The sequence below is a fragment of the Bos grunniens genome, chromosome 8 (genome assembly GCF_055505025.1).
Source record: "Bos grunniens cultivar Pamir isolate PY7600 chromosome 8, Bosgru_T2T1.0, whole genome shotgun sequence".
In the NCBI taxonomy this organism is placed as follows: Eukaryota; Metazoa; Chordata; class Mammalia; order Artiodactyla; family Bovidae; genus Bos; species Bos grunniens.
Genome location: NC_141172.1, coordinates 75,907,461 through 75,926,737, shown reverse-complemented (window position 1 = coordinate 75,926,737; position 19,277 = coordinate 75,907,461). Strand labels below are relative to the sequence as shown.

At 40.3% G+C, this 19,277-nt stretch overlaps 1 protein-coding gene across 3 annotated transcripts in view; it reads left to right on the top strand.

The window, feature by feature from the left end:
• The window catches only part of RASEF (RAS and EF-hand domain containing), an 86,277-nt gene that overhangs the window by 13,491 nt on the left and 53,509 nt on the right, over window positions 1–19,277 (top strand). The window contains exon 1 of one of the 3 annotated variants that reach the window (XM_086416743.1): window positions 17,333–17,492. The exons of the other annotated variants lie outside the window; for them this stretch is intronic. The gene's annotated coding sequence lies outside the window, so the exon portion shown is untranslated. Of the gene's footprint in view, window positions 1–17,332; window positions 17,493–19,277 lie in introns of those variants that run through there. 3 annotated transcript variants of the gene reach the window in all.

The following is a 19,277-nucleotide window of genomic DNA, read 5'->3' as shown; positions in this document are numbered from 1 at the left end:
TCCAAGGGACTCTCAAGAGTCTTCTCCAACACCACAGTTCAAAAGCATCAATTCTTCGGCGCTCAGCCTTCTTCACAGTCCAACTCTCACATCCATACATGACCACAGGAAAAACCATAGCCTTGACTAGATGAACCTTTGTTGGCAAAGTAATGTCTCTGCTTTTGAATATGCTATCTAGGTTGGTCATAACTTTCCTTCCAAGGAGTAAGCGTCTTTTAATCATTCACCTACTAATGTAGGGGAAAGCTAATTGATGCTGTAGGAACACGCACTGTGTCTGAGCAGTCCTAGTCATGAATACAAATTCATGGGAGACTAAAGCAAGGCACCAAGCCAAAAATGAGGGTTAGATTGATTCTGTGTGCATGAGTCCAGAGGTTTTACATTGGTCTAAAAGGATACAACTGAGCAACTGAACTGAACTAAAAAGGATAATGCATTGCCTGTCTGCTGAAAGATTACAGTGAATAAGCTGTCTTCAGGCGAATAGAAATCCGTCCACAAAAGTCCACAGATCTGTTAGATAGGCTGTTACAATCCTAATGAACCCTGATGAGAATTATTATAATATTATGTTGTAGGTGAGCATTTGGACCATTAAAAAGTGACCTATTCTGTTGAGTAATATTTAAAATTAAGGTTCTTATTCCACAACTGAATAATAATTCAGTTCTTATTGAATCCAATGTTGATTCAACTGTTTTAAGCAGTGCTAACATATATTCACTGTGAAGCTGGTGCATTTGTTTATGTGATTAACCTCAGTGAAAGTACAGTGATATAAGCCACTGTGTTAGTAGGCTTCACCAAAGGAATAGAGCCAATAAGATGTAGTGGCTAGGAAACAGTATGGGGAGTGTGGAAGGAGCAAGAGGGGCAGGGTTGGATTTATTTTGAGGAATTGGCTCATACCATTGTGGAGGCTGGCAGGTCTATAATCTGCAAGGTAGACCAGAAGACTGGAGACCTAGAGAAGATGTGATACAACAGTTTGAGCCCCAAAGCAGTGGGTTGGCAGAATCACCTCATCCTTGGGGGTACTCAGTCTTCATTTAAAGGTCTTCAACTCTTTAGATGAAGCCTGCCCACATTCTGGAGGGTAATCTGCTGTACTCAAAGTCTTAACAGATTGAAATGTTAGTCTCATGTACAAAACACCTTCATGAAGCAATTATCCTTCAATTAAAAATCAATTTAATTTAAAAAGGACCTTCATAGCAACATCCAGACATGTATAACCAGGTATTTAAGCACTGCAGCCTAGCCAAGTTGCCACATAAAATTAACCATCACAGCTGCTAAAAAAAACTTCTCCAGATACTCTGTTTATGGGATTCCCTGTTTTATGGGAATCACCTCTGGAGAGATCAGAGAGCATTTTTTATTGCTTCCAACTTATAAAATGTGCACTAGAAAATTTTCAAATATTTGTTTAAATCTGAAAAAAAATCCCACATACATTATATTCCCCTTGTACTGTTTCCAAATGCCTAAACACTTCCAATTTTCTGGGGCAGCTTTAAAATTTATTAACATTCTTCTATCTGCCAAGGAAAGGCTTTGCCTCCTTGTGTTCATGGCTCTGAGATGACCCCCTGGGAGACGAGGGCTTATTCACCCTGGTGTCTCCCCCTCCATGCTCACCCTCCAATCTCACTCATTAAAATGTCCGTAACCACACTGAGCCCCTCATGGAAGACACATCTTGAATTTAAGCAGCCTCAGTCATCTAGCAAGTCACACCAGCACTTACCATTGCTACAATTCCTCAGGCAAATGAACTGCCTGCTCCCCTCCTTTATTCCCTCCCCTCCTCCCTCCCTTCTGCACAAGCTGTGGGAAAAGCACTGTACTCAGAAGTCCAAAGATGATGTTTGAATGAGAAACAGTACAAAACTCCATAGGGTAGGAACAGTTCTTACTTTACTGTCCCCAGCTACCAGTTCTTGACTCTGAGTTGGTAGCTTAATAACAGGGGTGCAAGCCAAGAGGCATAGGGAAGCCCAGAATGTTCCACCGGATCTAGGTCCTAAAATTCAGCCATAAGAAAGCGATGAGCTCCATGCTCAGATTCCCAGGACCAGGCATTCCGCTCCCAGGAGCTCAGCAGACACTGGTTTTTAAATCATGTCTTTTCTCTGCAGCTTGAGGCCTCAGACCAGGGGCACTGGCCACCCCTGGGAGCTTCTCTAGCAATGCAGACACTAGGCCCCACCACAGACTTACTGAAGCATCTGTGCTTTAACAAGGTCCCTGGGTGATTTGTATGTCTTAAACTCTGATAAAGAAATGAGAAGTTAGTGTGTGGGATGTGGTTGAGAATTCCTGTTAAAAAGGTAAAGGGGCTTCCCTGGTGATCCAGTGATTAAGAATCCACTTTCAATACAGGGGACATCAGTTTGATACCTTGTCTGGGAGGATCCCAGATGCCATGGGGCAACTAAGCCCATGTGCCACAACTACTGAGCCTGTGCTTTAGTGTCCGTTAGATGCAACTCCTGAAACCTGCGTGCCCTAGAGCCTGTGCTCCACAACAACAGAAGCCACTACAATGAGAAACCCATGCGTCACAACTAGAGAGTGGCACCCGCTCTCTGCAACTTGAGGAAGCCTGCGTGCAGCAGTGAAAACCCAGCACAACCCCAGAAAAGTAAAAATGATGAAAAACAACAACAACAACAACATAGAAAAGCCCCAGAAAGAGAATGTGGAACTGAGGTAGAAAAGATAAACATCACCTGCTTCAAAATTTTTGCCTTGGGTTGCCTCTGAACTTGAAATCTGAATTGTGACATGTTGGTGATTGAATTCCCCATGAAGGTAAGAAATTTATACTTCCATCAAGTCTGTTGTGTGTTATTTTGGCAATGTGTTCTTCAGAGACAAATAAACCTACAGAAAAGTGCATGGAGCTTGGTGTACAGCTTGCTGACTCCACATGGACAGCATCCAGATCAAGAAACAGCATGTTGTAACAACAGCGTGCATCAGTTTTATGTATACATACATCCCCTCCCTCCAGAAATTGCACCGTTGCAATTGCACAATTGCACCGTTGTAGTGCAATTATACTCCAATTAAAAATTAATAATAATGTTTAAAAAGAACTTAAAAAAGAAACAGCATGTTACCTAGAAGCCTCTGTGCTCCCTTCCAATCACTACAGTCCCTCCCTGACCTCCAGGCCTGATCTCCTATGTCTTTTTCCTTTTACATGGTCTGGCTTCTCACACTCAACATTGTGCTTGTAGCTCCGTCATTCCCACTGCTGTAGAGTATTCATTGTGTGAAGATACAACTTATTTATCCACTTCACAGTGCGTGGCCATTTGAGTCATTTCTACTTTGTGGCTATTACATATCGTGCTGCAATGGGCCATCTGGCACACATCTTTTGGTCAACACATGGGCTCACACAATGCCTTGCTTTCTGTTTTCCTTTTTTAAAAAGATTTATTTTTTAATTTTTGGCTGTGGTGAGTCTTCGCTACGGCATGCGGGCCTTCTCTAGTAGCAGAGAGTGGGGTCTACTCCGCAGTTGTGGTGCGGTGGCTTCTCTTGTGGAGCACAGGCTCTAGGGCACGTGGGCTCTGTGGTTGCGGCTCCTGGGCTCTAGAGCAACAGGCTGAGTAGCTGTGGTGCATGAGTTGAGTTGCTCCGTGGCAAGTGGGATCTTCCCAGACCAGGGATCAAGCTGGTGTCCCTTGAGGATTCTTCACCACTGGATCACCAGGGAAACCCCACCCAATGCCTTGCTTTCAATAACTGTTTACAAAATAATTTCAGCTTTCCTTGCTAACTCAGGGTCATCGTTATGGAGTCGAGTTTCATCCTGGACTTTGGTGTAGTGTGTCCCCAGCGTTTGTGGGGATGGCAGTCCAGCTTGGCTCTTTGAGTTCCTGTGTGCATTTTCTGTGCACTTACTATTGTCAGTCCCTCCTTCCTTCCGTCCTTCCTGGGCACCTTAGTATGCTGAAGATGCAGAAAAGCAAAATGATCAGATATACTAGAATTGTGTTTTAAAACCCCCTTTTGAATGCAGGTTATTCCTGTGCCAAGGCGAAGTGGCTCATAGGCTGCTGTTCACAGTTTCTTGATTTTCAGTCTTCTTTTGAATTCTTTATGGTGCCAGGTACCTGAGTTTCCGATAGCTGGAATGCTGCCCTTGTTTAAAATTATTATTATTTGTAGTGTTGTTCCTCTTCCATTTTTATTTATATTTTAACTCCTTGCCCCCTTGTATTCATTCTGAAAGTTCCCCAAGGTAGACACTGCAATTCTAAATTGTCTTTGTAGAAGTTATACCATCTAGAAAAGTAAGCACAAAACGTGCATTTATATTATTATGAATACATGTGAGAGCTGAGATGAATCCACAGGAGTCTGAAAAGATGTGATCCTGGATCTTGGGCCCCTAGCCCGAAGGTTTGTTATTCAAATTATTTTTAATGTGGTCTTTTTTTTTTTTTTTTTTTTGAGTGTTGGGGAAATGCTACAAAAACTATACATGGAGGTAAACAGATACTACTGCTGTGTGGGTTCCTCTTGGCCACTTGTGGATTATCGCAATAACCTTTTTACAGCTCCTACTGTTATTTAGTGATACTAAATACAGTATCACTTGTATTTAAAGCAGTCATTCAGCATTTATTTCCATTTTATTTTGTAGCTATTAGGCTATTTGTACTGCTGAGAAGGGATGTTGCCCACCTTGTTGAGAGAGGGTAGCTCATACCTCAGGAACAAGACCTGGAAAACAGGAAAGGATAAAAGTTTGGTGTGAAAAATGTAAACTGAAATAAATGTAAATGCACAGCTGACTGAAATTGCTTTTTCATGATCTAATGAACCAGTGAATTAAGATGATGACTCAGTAAAGACTGGTTTTTCTTTGAATGGCTCTCCTGAGTGGTTGAGGTTAGATTACATCAGGAGATAGGATTTGAGAATCTGCAGATCATTTGCTCTTTTCATGGGTTGTGGCTCTGGGAGCACAAAAGTAGACTCTTTTCTGCACAACCGATCCTGGTATAGTGTAAGAAAGTCACACTTCAACAGGATTTTTGGCTACCATTTTTTTAAATCACATTTCAGAAAATCACCCTATAGTTCTTCAGAAAACCAAAGGAAAAGTAATTAAACTTTCCTGCAGTTTGCTAGGGAAGGAATGAAAGGCAAAGTTCCTCCTCTTATCTCAGGAAACTTCCACCTTGTGGAGAATACACCCCAGGCATTGTTGAATGAGACCAAGAACCTCTCAAAGGGTTTTAACTGTTGGAATGTTGAAATTGAAGATGTCAGCATTTTATGTTAAGGTTTTTTAATGTGGACAATTTTTAGAGTCTGTTGAATTTGTTGCATTACTTCTGTTTTATGTTTTGGATTTTTGGCTGCGAGGCATGTGAGATCTTAGCTCCCCAACCAGGGATTGAACCTCTACCCCCTGCATTGAAAGAGGGAGTCTTAACCACTGGACCACCAGGGAAGTCCCAACAACATTTTATTTTAAAGGGGAAGTGTGTTCAAGAAGATTTGTAAGAAAATCTCTACAACTAATTTTGTTTCAGTTTAATATTCCTTGGTCCACCTCTGCACAGAGAGACTGAAAGACCATTATTGGTTTATCTTGCAAGGTAGGTAGGTAAAGGCAATGATTCTAAAAGTTGATTAAAAATTCTTCTGTGTTATTTTTACACAATAACTAAAAAAAATACTTAATGTTTACAAATAGTTTTAAGATAGTTCAAAGATGCCATGTTAATAGAAAAGAAATTCTCATTTAATTACATGATTTTCAGAGCAGATTCTTACAACCTGTGAGAAAAACTTTAAAGAAGTCCAGAGCAAGTCGTGTGTAATCTCCAACAGATCTTCTTGCCAGTATGATGTATGCTCAAGCTTAAGGTCGAGATTTAACTGTTGAAGAAAATGTGACTATAGCTTATGCACCTAACAGTTCTATAATATCAATAATAATTTAGAGTGAAATGCTAGTCATTCAGTAGTTAGTAGTAGGTATTCAATGTATGTTAAAGTACGAATTCAAGAAATAAATTTACTGCTGAGGTAACAGATAGAATACACTTATATCCCAGAATATGCTAATTTTAGGAGAGAAAATGAGTTCTTTCTTGGAACTCATGATTCTGGAGTATAAGAAGTTTGGGAGATTTTAGAAAGACAAGCCAATCCTTATCTTCTATAGAAACGTGATGAGTTATCTATGTCATACAATATTTTAAGTCCATGTTGATCTTCATTAAATCATGTGATTTAATTCATGTTTTTGAAATTCACATATATATGTAATAGTATTTATAAACTTAAGTATAAATATTACTTTGTTTAAGATGCATCCTAGTTTAATTTCTTGAAATGTATTTGGAATTCACAGCATTGTTGTAGCCCACTCAGCTTGGAGTTCTGATTTCAGCATCCTCAACCCACAGAAACGCAAGTCCAAGGTGGAGGGAAATGAAGGGGCCTCTGTGTATCAGAAATACTAGAAATCCTCCCAGGACAGTATCTCCAGTTGGCCATTTCTGACTCTCTTCAGCTTTCTTAGTAAATGTTACATAGCAAATATTGGACACTTCCCCTGCTGGAAACCACGTGAAAAGAAAAAGGTGAAAATCAAATCAAGGCAAAAGGCGGCCAGCAGGTTGAAGAGGAGTGTAGATTTTGAAATCTCTTGCCTGTAGATTTCAGATGCAGTCTGGTGTGTTTTCTAGAATCTCTCCTTTCTCACTGTGTTCAGAAGGGGATTGACCTGTTTCAGCTTGGCAATCAAATTCACCATAGTGTGTCTCCTTCCTGATCCTGTGCCCTGAAGTCCCCTCCGATCCCTCCTCACCACTTGTCTTCTTTGCCCTCCGTAAGACAGAGTCCTTCACCTGCCTCAGATCCAAACAAAGCTCTACCTTCTTCATTTCACCTCCCACTGTGTCCTCCTTCCCCAGGTTCCAGCCTCATTCACTCATTCATGCAGGATCTGTTGCTGGTCAGATCTCTGAGTGCTTCAAGAGATACGGAAAGATATAAGACATCCACAAAAAACTCAGTACATAGAGTTTCAGATAAAATGTGGCAGGGGAAGAATTTTCTTGTGGTTGAATCAGTCAGGGCATGCTTCATGGAAGCGGTGACTTTTGGGAGAGCCTTGACTGATAAGCAGGGTTTGGTTTCTAGGTAGGAAATGCAAAAAGTTTGGGTTTTGGTCATAGAGTAATATTAAAAGATAAAGCTGTTTCCCAACTCTTTTCAGTCTCAAAAATTGAAAAAAAAAATGTTAAGGGATGGGATAATGTGAAATCAACTAAGATAATACATTTGTTGCCTTTGTTGAAAATTTATGTATTGTGTGTTGGGCATGGTGCAAAATACTTGGGAGTGTGAGCACCTAAGAGTGTTTAGAAAATGGGAAAGTTGAAGTAGATGAGATAGGCAAGTAGAGTGGCCATGGAATGAGTTTCCAAACCAGAATTTTCCTATGAATAAAATGAGAAGGACTAATATACTTAAAATTATCTAATATTATCTAAGTATTATATTATTGTCTGACAAATTATTTTTATTATATATGTTGTCCTTTAAAAGATTTCTGTATAAAAAGTTTTTTAATAAATAAAAAAGTTATTTCTAAACATAAAAATTTTAGGTGTATTAGCACAAAGAAAATCTTTTGTTAATTCCATGAATATTTTAAAATTACATAAGCAGAATAGTTAGTTTTGGAAAACAGGTAAGTGTTTTAATCAGTTACTTTTTCATGTGTACCTCTAATACTTTTCTGAAGAATATAAATATTTTTCAATGTGACCTTATCATGCTTTTTCCCCCATAAAATTGCTTATAATCTTTTTTAGAGTTATATGTTATGATTATTAAACTTAAAATTGTTGGAATCAGCAATTGACTCTTCTCTGTAGGTCATAATATTTTAATTAAGAAAATTATTCTCTGTACAAGGACTGAAGAGCACTTTAAGAGCAAATTATGTGATAAGCTTAGAGCAAATTCTACAAAATGGAAGATATTCTCAATTCTATTTTTCTTTTGATATTGACATGTATAAATATTGACTTTTGTAAATATTTCAGCCCTTGATTGTCACAAATTCTATGTTTTTGCCTCCCTTCAAAGTACTTTCTTTGACAAATATCTTGACAAGTTTCTTAGCTTTTATGAGACAAGACTTATCAAGTAAGTTGTCTCCATTGAAAACCCTTGAATGTTTTCCCATACGTAGATGCTTCAAAATTATAGGCCTTTTCAAATTCATTTTATTTTGATACAAGGTGTAAATTTAAAAGATGTTGATGTTGATGCTTCTTCAGATTGATTTGTGTCGTCTGGTTCATATGGAAAATAAATGTTGACAGACTTTTTTATAAGCTTATTTTTTTCTATTTTATTTATTTAGTTTTGGTTGTGCTGGGTCTTTGTTATTGCACAGGCTTTTCTCTCGTTGAGGCAAGCGAGGGCTCCCCTCTAGCTGCGTTGTGTAGACTTCTCATTGTGCTGGCTTCTCTTGTAGAGCACAGGCTCTAGGGTGCTCAGGCTTCAGTAGTTGCACTGTGCAGGCTCAGTACTTATGGCCCACGGGCTTAGTTGTCCTGTGGCATGTGGGATCTTCCCAAATCAGGGATGAAAAAACAAACAAACAAAAAAACAAAAACAAACAAAAAAAAAAACCAAATCAGGGATGAAACCTGCATCTCTTCCATTGGCAAGTGGATTCTTTACCACTGCGCCATCAGGGAAGCCCCTATAAGCTTATTTTTAAGCTTGCTGCTGCTGCTGCTACTGCTAAGTCGCTTCAGTCATCTCCAACTGTGTGACCCCATAGATGGCAGCCCACCAGGCTCCCCTGTCCCCGGGATTCTCCAGGCAAGAATACTGGAGTGGGTTGCCATTTCCTTCTCCATTTTTTTTAAGCTTATAGAATCTTAAAGATGCTTATAAGAATCTTTTCAGATTTGCAGAAAAATTGTGTAGACAGTACAGAGAGTTCGTATATAACCTGTAGCCACGTTCCCCCATTGTTAACATCTTACATTGGTGTAGTACATCTGTTAAAGTCATTGAAATGATATTGACACATCATTAGCAAATAAAGTCCATACTTTATTCAGATTTCCTCAGTTTTTCCCTGGTGTCCTTTTTTAGTTCCATCATTCCATCCAGCTGCTAAGTCCCTTCAGTCGTGTCCGACTCTGTGTGACCCCATGGACTGCAGCCTACCAAGCTTCTCCATCCATGGGATTCTCCAGGCAAGAACACTGGAGTGGGTTGCCATTTCCTTCTCCAATGCATGAAAGTGGAAAGTGAAAGTGAAGTCGCTCAGTCATGTCTGACTCTTAGCAACCCCATGGACTGCAGCCTACCAGGCTCCTCCATCCATGGGATTTTCCGGGCAACAGTACTGGAGTGGGGTGCCATTGTTTTCTCCCATTCCATCCAGGGCACCACATTATACTTAGTTGTCATAGTTAAATATTTCAAGCGAATTATACATTTATCACCATCTTTATTAAAGACAGGAAATTTGGTGCATTAGGCATGCACTTTTGTTTTGTGAAGACATTGCTTCTAAAAGGATTTATTTCCAAATATAAAAAGCATTACTGATACAATTAAGCCATACTAAAAATGGTTAAATCACAATAGCAAGGACGCTCTAGTTACTGTCTGTTGCTCTGTAGCAGGACTCTCCACCCTCTGTTTTCTCTACCCATTTCACATACACTGTGCCTGTAATTTCCTAATTTCCTGTCAGTTTGGCTGAAAGGCTGCCCTGCAGCCCTGTGCATCTGCAGGTAGCAGCACAACGGGCAGGTTCTCCCGGTGGCCTGCAGGGTAACCCTCTCCATCATTCTCATCAGCATTGAGACCAGTAGGAGTGATCTGTCTCCAGCTTCTCTTGCCTATGCTTAATTTGTTTTATCAGTGAGTATTCCTGTTTCCCCACTCCTGAAAGGAAAATCGTAGTTATCTTGTGTCTGGAGAGAGTCAGGAGAGGAGAGATGAGTTATCACTGATTGTCTTCTGATTTAGCTGCACATTAATGAGAATGTTTCCAACTGCATGGATGTCTCACTACCAGCTGAACGGCAAAGGTGTAAAGCGCACATCCACCAACTCATCTTGGCTTATTTTAACACAGCTGTTAATAACTTTAATGTACGGTATAATAACAGTTACCGCTAATGTAACTTTTTGATTACCGAAAAGGCGAAATGATAAATACTAAAGTGGACTGAATACAGGACAACAGGCTTAAACTGAAATTGTTCCTGGCAAACTTGAGAAGTGATAGATGTCATCTGAAGGGAAAATTTAGCATAGAAACTGACATAACACTCTTTAGTTTTTTCCCAATCCCTCTCTTTCTTGCCAAAATAGACATTTTCAGTGAAAAATAACTATAATACACCTAATTGCACTAACATTACTAGATTATGCCTACATTTTACTTGACTTGAGGTAAATTGATAGAAGAGAAATATTGGGAGAATGGATGTGCATTATAAGTTAAGAATTCTGAAATTAAAAGGTGCATATTCCCACATATGCCTGTTTAAGTGTTAGTCACTCAGTCGTGCCTGACTTTTTGCTATCCCATGGACTGCAGCCCACCAGGCTCCTCTGTCCATGAGATTTTTCCAGGCAAAGATACTGGAGTGGGTCGCCATTTCCTTCTCCAGGGGATCTTCCCAACCCGGGAATCCAACCCGGGTCTCCTGCACTGCAGGCAGATTCTTTACCAACTCAGCTACAAAGGAAGCCCTGTTTACTGTCTGCATATATAAGCACATTGATAATGTGATGTCCATAAATGAAAAAATGTGGTATGGACCGAGGATCAAGATGTGAGCAAAGGCTTATTTTCCTGGGCATTGCCCCATCCCCATTCCTATGCTCAGGGCCTTATGCTAATAGACTATAAAAGGAATCAAAGTAAGGCCCATTTGGCCCTTTGCCTGTTAGTATAAATAAAGTTTTATCAGCACACAACCAAGCTCATTCATTGATTGTTGTTTATGGCTGCTTTCATGCTACAATAGCAGAGTTAAGTAGTAACAGCAAAGATGGTAATATTTTATATCTGTACTGACCCCTGGACTATATACGCTTTGCAGACTGACCTCAAGTGTGACCCAACTCTCATTTGTCAGTTTCCTTTGCACTGGTCCCAGAAGACAACATTTCTGTCCAAGGGGCTTCCACACCACACAACTTTCTTCCTTTCAGCCTTTTTCCAAAACACAATGTATTGATAGAAGCAGACAGGAAATTACCACCTACTTCTGTCTAACTCATTTGAGTAGAAGAGTCAAAAAGTATAACAGATTATAACAATGGCTAACATTTACCAATTACCTACAGCGTGCCTTGTGCTGTTGAGTGTACTTCAGTACAGTTAATCCTCATTTTCGTGGTAGATTCCAGTACTATACCCACATTGTACCTGAGGACACTGGAGCTCAAGAGATTAAGTGTTTTGCCCTGGGTCAAGCCAGGACGTGCTGAGGAAGCATTTGAATTTAGCCAGGCTGTCAGGCATACCCCATGCGCTATTCCTTCCTGACTTCAGAAGCCCTCAGCTGTTAGATGTGGGCCATCTCTAAACCTTCAGCACAGTGCCTCTTGCTGGCTCTGTCTTCCTCCCTCCATTGGCAAACTCCCATTGAAACTAAATTTCAGTGATTTTACATAGAAAGCAATTTTCAATTTGAAATATTTCTAGACTTTTAATACATCTCGTTAACAGGCTGTTCTTCCAGAAGTTTCCATTTTAAGCCTTTACGAGGAATTGTTACCCAAATAAGTACTTTTGTGTGCATGCTCAATCGCTTCAGTCGTGTCCAACTCTGTGTGAACCCCATGGACTGTAGCCTGCAAGGCTCCTCTGTCCATGGGATTCTCCAGGTAAGAATACTGGAGTGGGTTGCCGTGCCCTCCTCCAGGGACCTTTCACTGCCTGTAAGTACTTAGGCAAGTAAGATATTTTGAGGGTGGCATGAACCCAGGAGGAATTTTACCTACAGGAGGTGTATTCGGGCTGGGGGAACTGAGGGATTCAACAGTGGTTGAATACCTGGACCAGGTCATCCTCTGACTCTGTAGCATCAAAACAACTGGAAAAAGCCCAGGCAACTGCTGGATGTCTTTCCCAGTCTGGGGGGAGCAGCACCAGGTGGAATAGACCATTGTTTGTTTTCTCTAGAAGGGAGAGCCAGTCACAGTTCTGTAACTGAGTTAATGAAGATCCAAACCTATTGTGAGAACAGAGACTCGAATCACTTCCAGTTACAGGCAGCCGGCGCTAGGCTGTTAGCAGGCAGAGGCATATCCTGTCTGGAAAGCAAGCCTTAAATTAATGCCGGGAACTAATGCTGCCCTGTTCTAGCAGCACTGCTGGAGTTTGGCTGCTGGAATTTATTTTCCACTTAGTTGGGCTTATTCTGAAAGTACGTGTACTATGTAATGAAAATGCATTTTGAAATCATTCATTTTCATTTAACTTGTATGTCCCCTCAATTGACATATGACAGTCTGGTTTGTTCAAGGCAACTAAAAACATCTGCTGGTGTTACCTGAATAGGAATATATTTATTATTCTTACTCCCAGAGAAAAATAACTATCAGATTTTTAAAAAGTCTATATTTTAGAGCAGTTTAAGTTCACAGCAAAATTAAGAGGAAGATACAGAGATCTCCCATATACCGCACTGCTCCCACACATACACAGCCCCCCTCATTAGCAACAACTCCCACCAGATTGGTACAGTTGTTGTAGTTGATGAACCTATATTTATACATCATCACCCAGTTCCTTATTTTAGATTAGGGTTCAATCTCGCTGTTGTACATTCTGTGTCTTTGGACAAGTGTACAATGATGTGTACCCTTCTTTATGGTATTATACAAAGTATCTTCAATGCCTTAAAAATCCTCTGTGCTTCACCTATTCATCTACCTCCCTGCTTTCCAACCACTGACAACCACTGATACTTTTACTGCCTCGAAATGTTCCCTTTTTGACAACGTCATGTAGTTGAACTTTGGCCACCAGATGCAAAGAGCTGACTCATTGGAAAAGACCCTGATGCTGGGAAAGATTAAGGGTAGGAGGAGAAGGGGGCGACCAAGGGTGAGATGGTTGGATGGCATCACTGACTCAATGGACATGAGTTTGAGCAAGCTCCAGGAGATGGTGAAGGACAGGGAAGCTTGGCATGCTACAGTCTATTGGTTCACAAAGAGTTGGACACAACTTAGCAACTGAACAACAACAATAATTTAGTAATATATATTTAAAGTTCCTCCCTATCTTTTCATGGCTTGATAGCTTATTTATTTTTAATGCTGAAAAATATTCCGTTGTCTGGCTGCTGAATAATATTCCATTGTCTGGACATACCACAGTTTATTAATTCATTCACCTACTAAGGGACATCCTGGTCACTTCCAAATTTTGACAGTTATGAATAAGTCTGCTGTAAGAATAAATCTGTGTGGACTTATGTTTTCATCTCCTTTGGATAAAAACCAAGGAAATCGATTGCTGGATCATATGGTAAAAGAGTATTTAGTTTTATTACAATTTGCAAAATTGTCTTCAAAATGGCTATACCATTTTGCATGCCCAGTAGCAGCAAACCAGAATTCCTGTTGCTGCACATCCTCAGTAACATTTAGTGCTGTCAGTGATCTGGATTTTGGCCATTGTAATATGTATATAGTTATAGTTCATTGTTATCATTTGTATTTCCCTGATGACATATGATGTAGAGTATCTTTTTCATATTCATTAGCCATCTGTATATCTTCTTTGATAACGTATCAATTAAGGTCTTTGACCAATTTTATAATCAGGTCGTTTTTCTTGTTACTGAGTTTAAGAGTTCTTTTTATATATTGGATAACTTTATCAAATGTTTCTTTTACAAATATATTCTCCCAGCTTTTGACTTATCCTCTCATTCTCTTGACATTGTCTTTTGCAGAGCAGTTTATTTTAATGAAGGCTAGGTTATTGATTATGTCTTTCTTGGATCATGCCTTTGGTGTTAATCTAAAATGGCATCGCTATATCCAAGCCTATTTTGATTTTCTCCTAGGCTTCTCTTCTAAGAGTATGATAACTTTGCATTTTACATTCAGATCTGTGATCCACTTTAAGCTAGTTTTTATGAAGATTATAAAATCTGTATTTAGGTTCATGATTTTTCATGTGGCTGTCCAGTTGTGCCAGCATGATTTGTTGAAACTATCTTTGCTTCATTGTGTTGTCCTTGCTCCTTTGTCAAAGTTCAGCTGACTGTACTTACGTGAGTCTACTTCTGGGCTGTCTCTTCTGTTCCATTGATGTGTTTGTCTATACAATCAGATTTTCAGTTCAATTCAGTCGCTCAGTCATGTCCGACTCTTTGCGACCCCATGAACCGCAACATGCCAGGCCTCCCTGTCCATCACCAACTCCCAGAGTCCACCCAAACCCATGTCCATTGAGTCGATGATGCCATCCAACCATCTCATCCTCTGTCGTCCCCTTCTCCTCCTGCCCTCAGTCTTTCCCAGCATCGGTGTCTTTTTCCAATGAGTCCGCTCTTTGCATCAGGTGGCCAAAGTATTGGAGTTTCAGCTTCAACATCAGTCTTTCCAGTGAACACCCAGGACTGATCTCCCTTAGGATGGACTGGTTGGATCTCCTTGCAGTCCAAGGTACTCTCAAGAGTCTTCTCCAACAACACAGTTCAAAAGCATCAATTCTTTGGCACTCAGCTTTATTTATAGTCCAACTCTCACATCCGTACATGACCACTGGAAAAACCTTTGTTGGCAAAGTAATGTCTCTGCTTTTGAATATGCTGTCTAGGTTGGTCATAACTTTCCTTCCAAGGAGTAACCATCTTTTAATTTCATGGCTGCAGTCACCATCTGCAGTGATTTTGGAGCCCAGAAAAATAAAGTCAGCCGCTGTTTCCCCACCTATCTGCCATGAAGTGATGGGACCGGATGCCATGATCTTAGTTTTCTGAATGTTGAGCTTTAAGCCAACTTTTTCACTCTCCTCTTTCACTTTCATCAAGAGGCTCTTTAGTTCTTCTTCACTTCTGCCATTTAGTTGTCTATAATTTTACATGTTCTATAATAAAGGAAAATAGAAGCTCATGAAAATTCCTGAAGCCCCACATTGCTGGATTAAATTACAGTAGACTGAGGTTTACCTTTGTATCTGTAAACTTGTTTCACAATCCTTTGCTTAATTCTCTGCTTCAGCCAGAACTCTGTGAAGATGGGAATAGTTAAGATGTATACTTGATCGTGTCATCTCTTCCTTCAAACCTTCCAGTGTCTTACCACCCTCTCAAAATAACTGCTCCCTTGCATGTCTTATCTTTACCATGCTTTCAGTCTCTGTACAGTCCCTTGCTCCTGTTAATACCTCTCCCAATCTAATGCTGCTGGCCCCTCCCCTACTCCAAGCTCCCCAGCCTCTTCCATTTACAGGAACTTCTTCTGGCCCCTCCCTTGCTTCTCCCTCAGCCTATGGTTATTGGTTCCTGGGAGAAGTTACCTATACCCCACTTCTGCCTCATTCACATCTAGTCATGTTTCAGGTCATCATCTCCCAAGGCTTGGTCTCGTTCACCTGCTCTGGGCTGTCAGAGCGTCTTATACTTAATCTTCATTGTGAGCCCCATAAGGGAAGGTACTCAGTCTGTTTCTTAGCATTTTATTTCCAGGATCTAACATAGTGCCCTTTGGATTGTGTGGGTATTTCATTTCCCATGCCCAGATGTTAGGGTCATAGCATCAGTCTTCCAGCCATCCCTAATGTAGAATGATTACAGGGCAGGCCTGATGTGCTGCAGTTCATGGGGTCGCAAAGAGTCGAACACGACTGAGCGACTGAACTGAACTGAATGTAGAATGATGTAGACATTGGCATTGAATACTCTTTGCTTTTGTCTACAGAAAGTCATTTAAAGTTTTAAATATATATAACTTATAGTTTAAATAAGTAGTTTAGCTCTGTATTTCAATGCTTAAAACAGCAAGATGTGGAATCTAAGGGCCAACTTTTCCTACCAACTGGTTCACCATGTTCTTTAGCCTAGAGTGGTGTTGCCTGTACTTGACTATTTCCCAAGGTTGTCCTGAGACTAAAGGGGTCCAGGCATTCTGAATACTGGCCTTACTACCTTGTGTGTTAGTTGCTCAGTCTTGTCCAACTCTGTGGGACCCCATGGACTGTATGTAGCCCACCAGGCTCCTCTGTCCATGGGATTCTCCAGGCAAGAATACTGGACTGGGTTGCCGTGCCCTTCTCCAGGGGATCTTCCCAAGCCAGGAATCAAACCCAGGTGTCCTGCATTGCAAGCAGATTCTCCACCATCTGAGGCCCTACTACATTACCAATATATAAACATAGACAAATATGTGCTATGTTAATATGTAATATTAAATATGTAAAACGTTAATCCTGTGGAAGTGTGTGACCTTTAAATTTTTTTACCCATTTTAATGATAACCAATTTTTTCTCCTAAATTCAGACAATTTCCCTCTCAGCTTTAATGGAAATATTTACAATTTACAATGTCTATTTTCCAGGGATAATTTTACATTTTTAAGTTGTGACTTTTTCATCAGCAGTTTGCCTCTAGATACAAAGTCTTGTAATTTATCGAATAAGAAGATGAAAAGGCTCGGATTTTAGACATCTAAAACCAGTTGGTAATCCAGGGCGTGTTTTTCTCACTTCATTTGATCTCTTTCCTTAACATATAAATTAGGTAATTTTTAGTGAGTAACTCTCTCTGAACAGAAGAAAAAAACCTTTTTTCATCTTGGCTAATTAACACATACAGTGCAACCCTGAATTTTTACCCAGTATTTGTCCAGTACACCTGTAAACAGGTCTGCACGGCGTTTGTGAATCCAAGCCCAGTTGTCTTATATGAGACCCTGGATTTAATGAATTCAAAATGTTCAGAGCCTTGTCACTACTGGGCACCCTTCTTAGCACCCAGAGGTACCACCCTGGGTCAGGGCCAGGAGAAAACAAGAGCTATGTATACACTGTCATGCGGTCTGCTTGTCTAACCTTTGACGTCAGGAGTGAGGACGCTGGGGACTCCTGTCCTCTTGGCAGCAGAACAAAAGACTGTCTTGGCACCAAGTAATGGTGCCCAGCCTGCTGAACTGAAGAATCCGTAGGTGTTTAGCTGCCTGTACAGGATCTTACATAAAGGCACCACGTATCATCTTTTGTTCAGATAAAGTATTTTTTTGTTTTTGTTCTGTTTTTTGCATCAGGTATGAAAATCTCCAACTGCACTTCATTCCAGTCTCTTGGCATAATCCCAGTGGTTCTCTAGTTTCACAGATACGGACTAGATGAAGCAAGCGGGCAAAAGGAGCGGGAGTTGGAAGTGTGCCCCCTGTGTACAGTAGTGCTTTCCCCAGATAGCTTTAGGTAAATAAGAATTGGTAAGGTTATCTCATCTTAGTCTTAGTCATGCCTTCATTCTTTAAAGGAGTCCCTTTGTAATATAGATGGTCCTTATAGTGGTAATACCTATCCTCCTCTAAAATAATTTTCAAAACATCTTGGTACATCAATATTTTTTATTGGAAGTATGCCCTTCGGACCCTTGAACAGCACATTAGTGCTTACTCTAGGCCTAGAGATAGTTCTTCCCTGAGAGCTAGACTCTGGAGCCAGGTGGGGTGAATTGGAATCCTGGCTCTGAGACCAGGATGGTACTCACCTCCTTTCCTCTGTGGTGAATAGCATACCAGTGGTAACGTCTTCATAGTGTTGTCATGAACGTTAAGTGACTAGTACATGTAAATGCTGAGATCACCCCAGGACTGCATATACAAGGAGCTTAATAAATGTCTGCTTCACTATATAAATGCTTCAGAATAGTCTTTTATTCCTTTGGAAGAGAGTAGATGGTGGCAGTAAAGATTTACCTTCGTCATAGAAGTTTTATTGTTTAGTTAATATGAAGCTATTAAGGAAGGAAGGAAGAAGGTAATTTAATCTGGAAGATGATGATTAAAAAAACAAAATAGGAAAGTGTAATGCCAACTTTTTAAGTCCAAGTTGACTTTTACAAAGAACTTCCAAGTCTTAAGCTCTACAAAATACTAACTTCTTTCTCTCATGTTGGGAAGATTGATGTAGTCAGGCAGTGTCTTTCAGTGAGGTGATCCAAACACATTTCATCACATATTTGGCCATGCTAGAGATTTTCACTTCAGCTGCGAGGGTGAGGAAAGGAGGAGAGAGACAAAGGAGGAGACAGATAGTGGTGGGGATGGGGAGGAGAGAGGGCAGGGGTGTGAGAGTGCAAACAAAATAGATACAAGAAAGAGATAATGAGAATGAATATCAGCTAGCTTCGAGCTAGCATCTTACAAAGGATTTTAGCAACCAAGCACAGAAGTGGCAAACACATCATTTCTGTTCCCATTCCATGGGCCACAACTAGTCACATGGCTCCCACCTACCTGCCTAAGGTGCTGAAGAATCAGTTCTCCCCTATAAAAAGAAGCAGGGTCATTGTTACCATCTTTCTAAATTCCATATATATGTATTAATATACTGTATTGGTGTTATTCTTTCTGACTTACTTCACTCTGTATAATAGGCTCCAGTTTCATCCACCTCATTAGAACTGAAATAGATTGCCAGTCCAGGTTCTATGCATGAGACAGGGTGCTCAGGGCTGGTGCACTGGGATGACCCTGAGGGATGGGATGGGGAGGGAGGTGGGAGGGGGGTTCAGGATGGGGAACACATGTACACCCATGGCTGATTCATGTCAATGTATGGCAAAAACCACTACAGTATTGTAAAGTAATTAGCTTCCAATTAAAATTAATTAATTAAAACAAAACAAACAAACAAAAAAAAGAAGCAGGGTAGATCTCAGCTAGTCCCTGATACAACAGTTAACCATGTAACATATTTCCTGCTAATGGCAGACATTCCTACAATTAACCTATTTGTACGCTTCACTGTAAACTATTCCTGACATTCTGTATAATACCAGGACCAGCAAAGGACCCAAGAGAATGTACATACATTATGCTTCTTTCTTATTTTAGAAATTTTCAGAAATTCAGGGAATCTTATGAGACATCTACTTCTGAACATTTTATTGCTGTGCAGTTATCCAAGAGATAAGGACTCTTGGTGACTATTTTTTTTATTTTTAATTGGAGAATAATTACAATATTGTGATGGTTT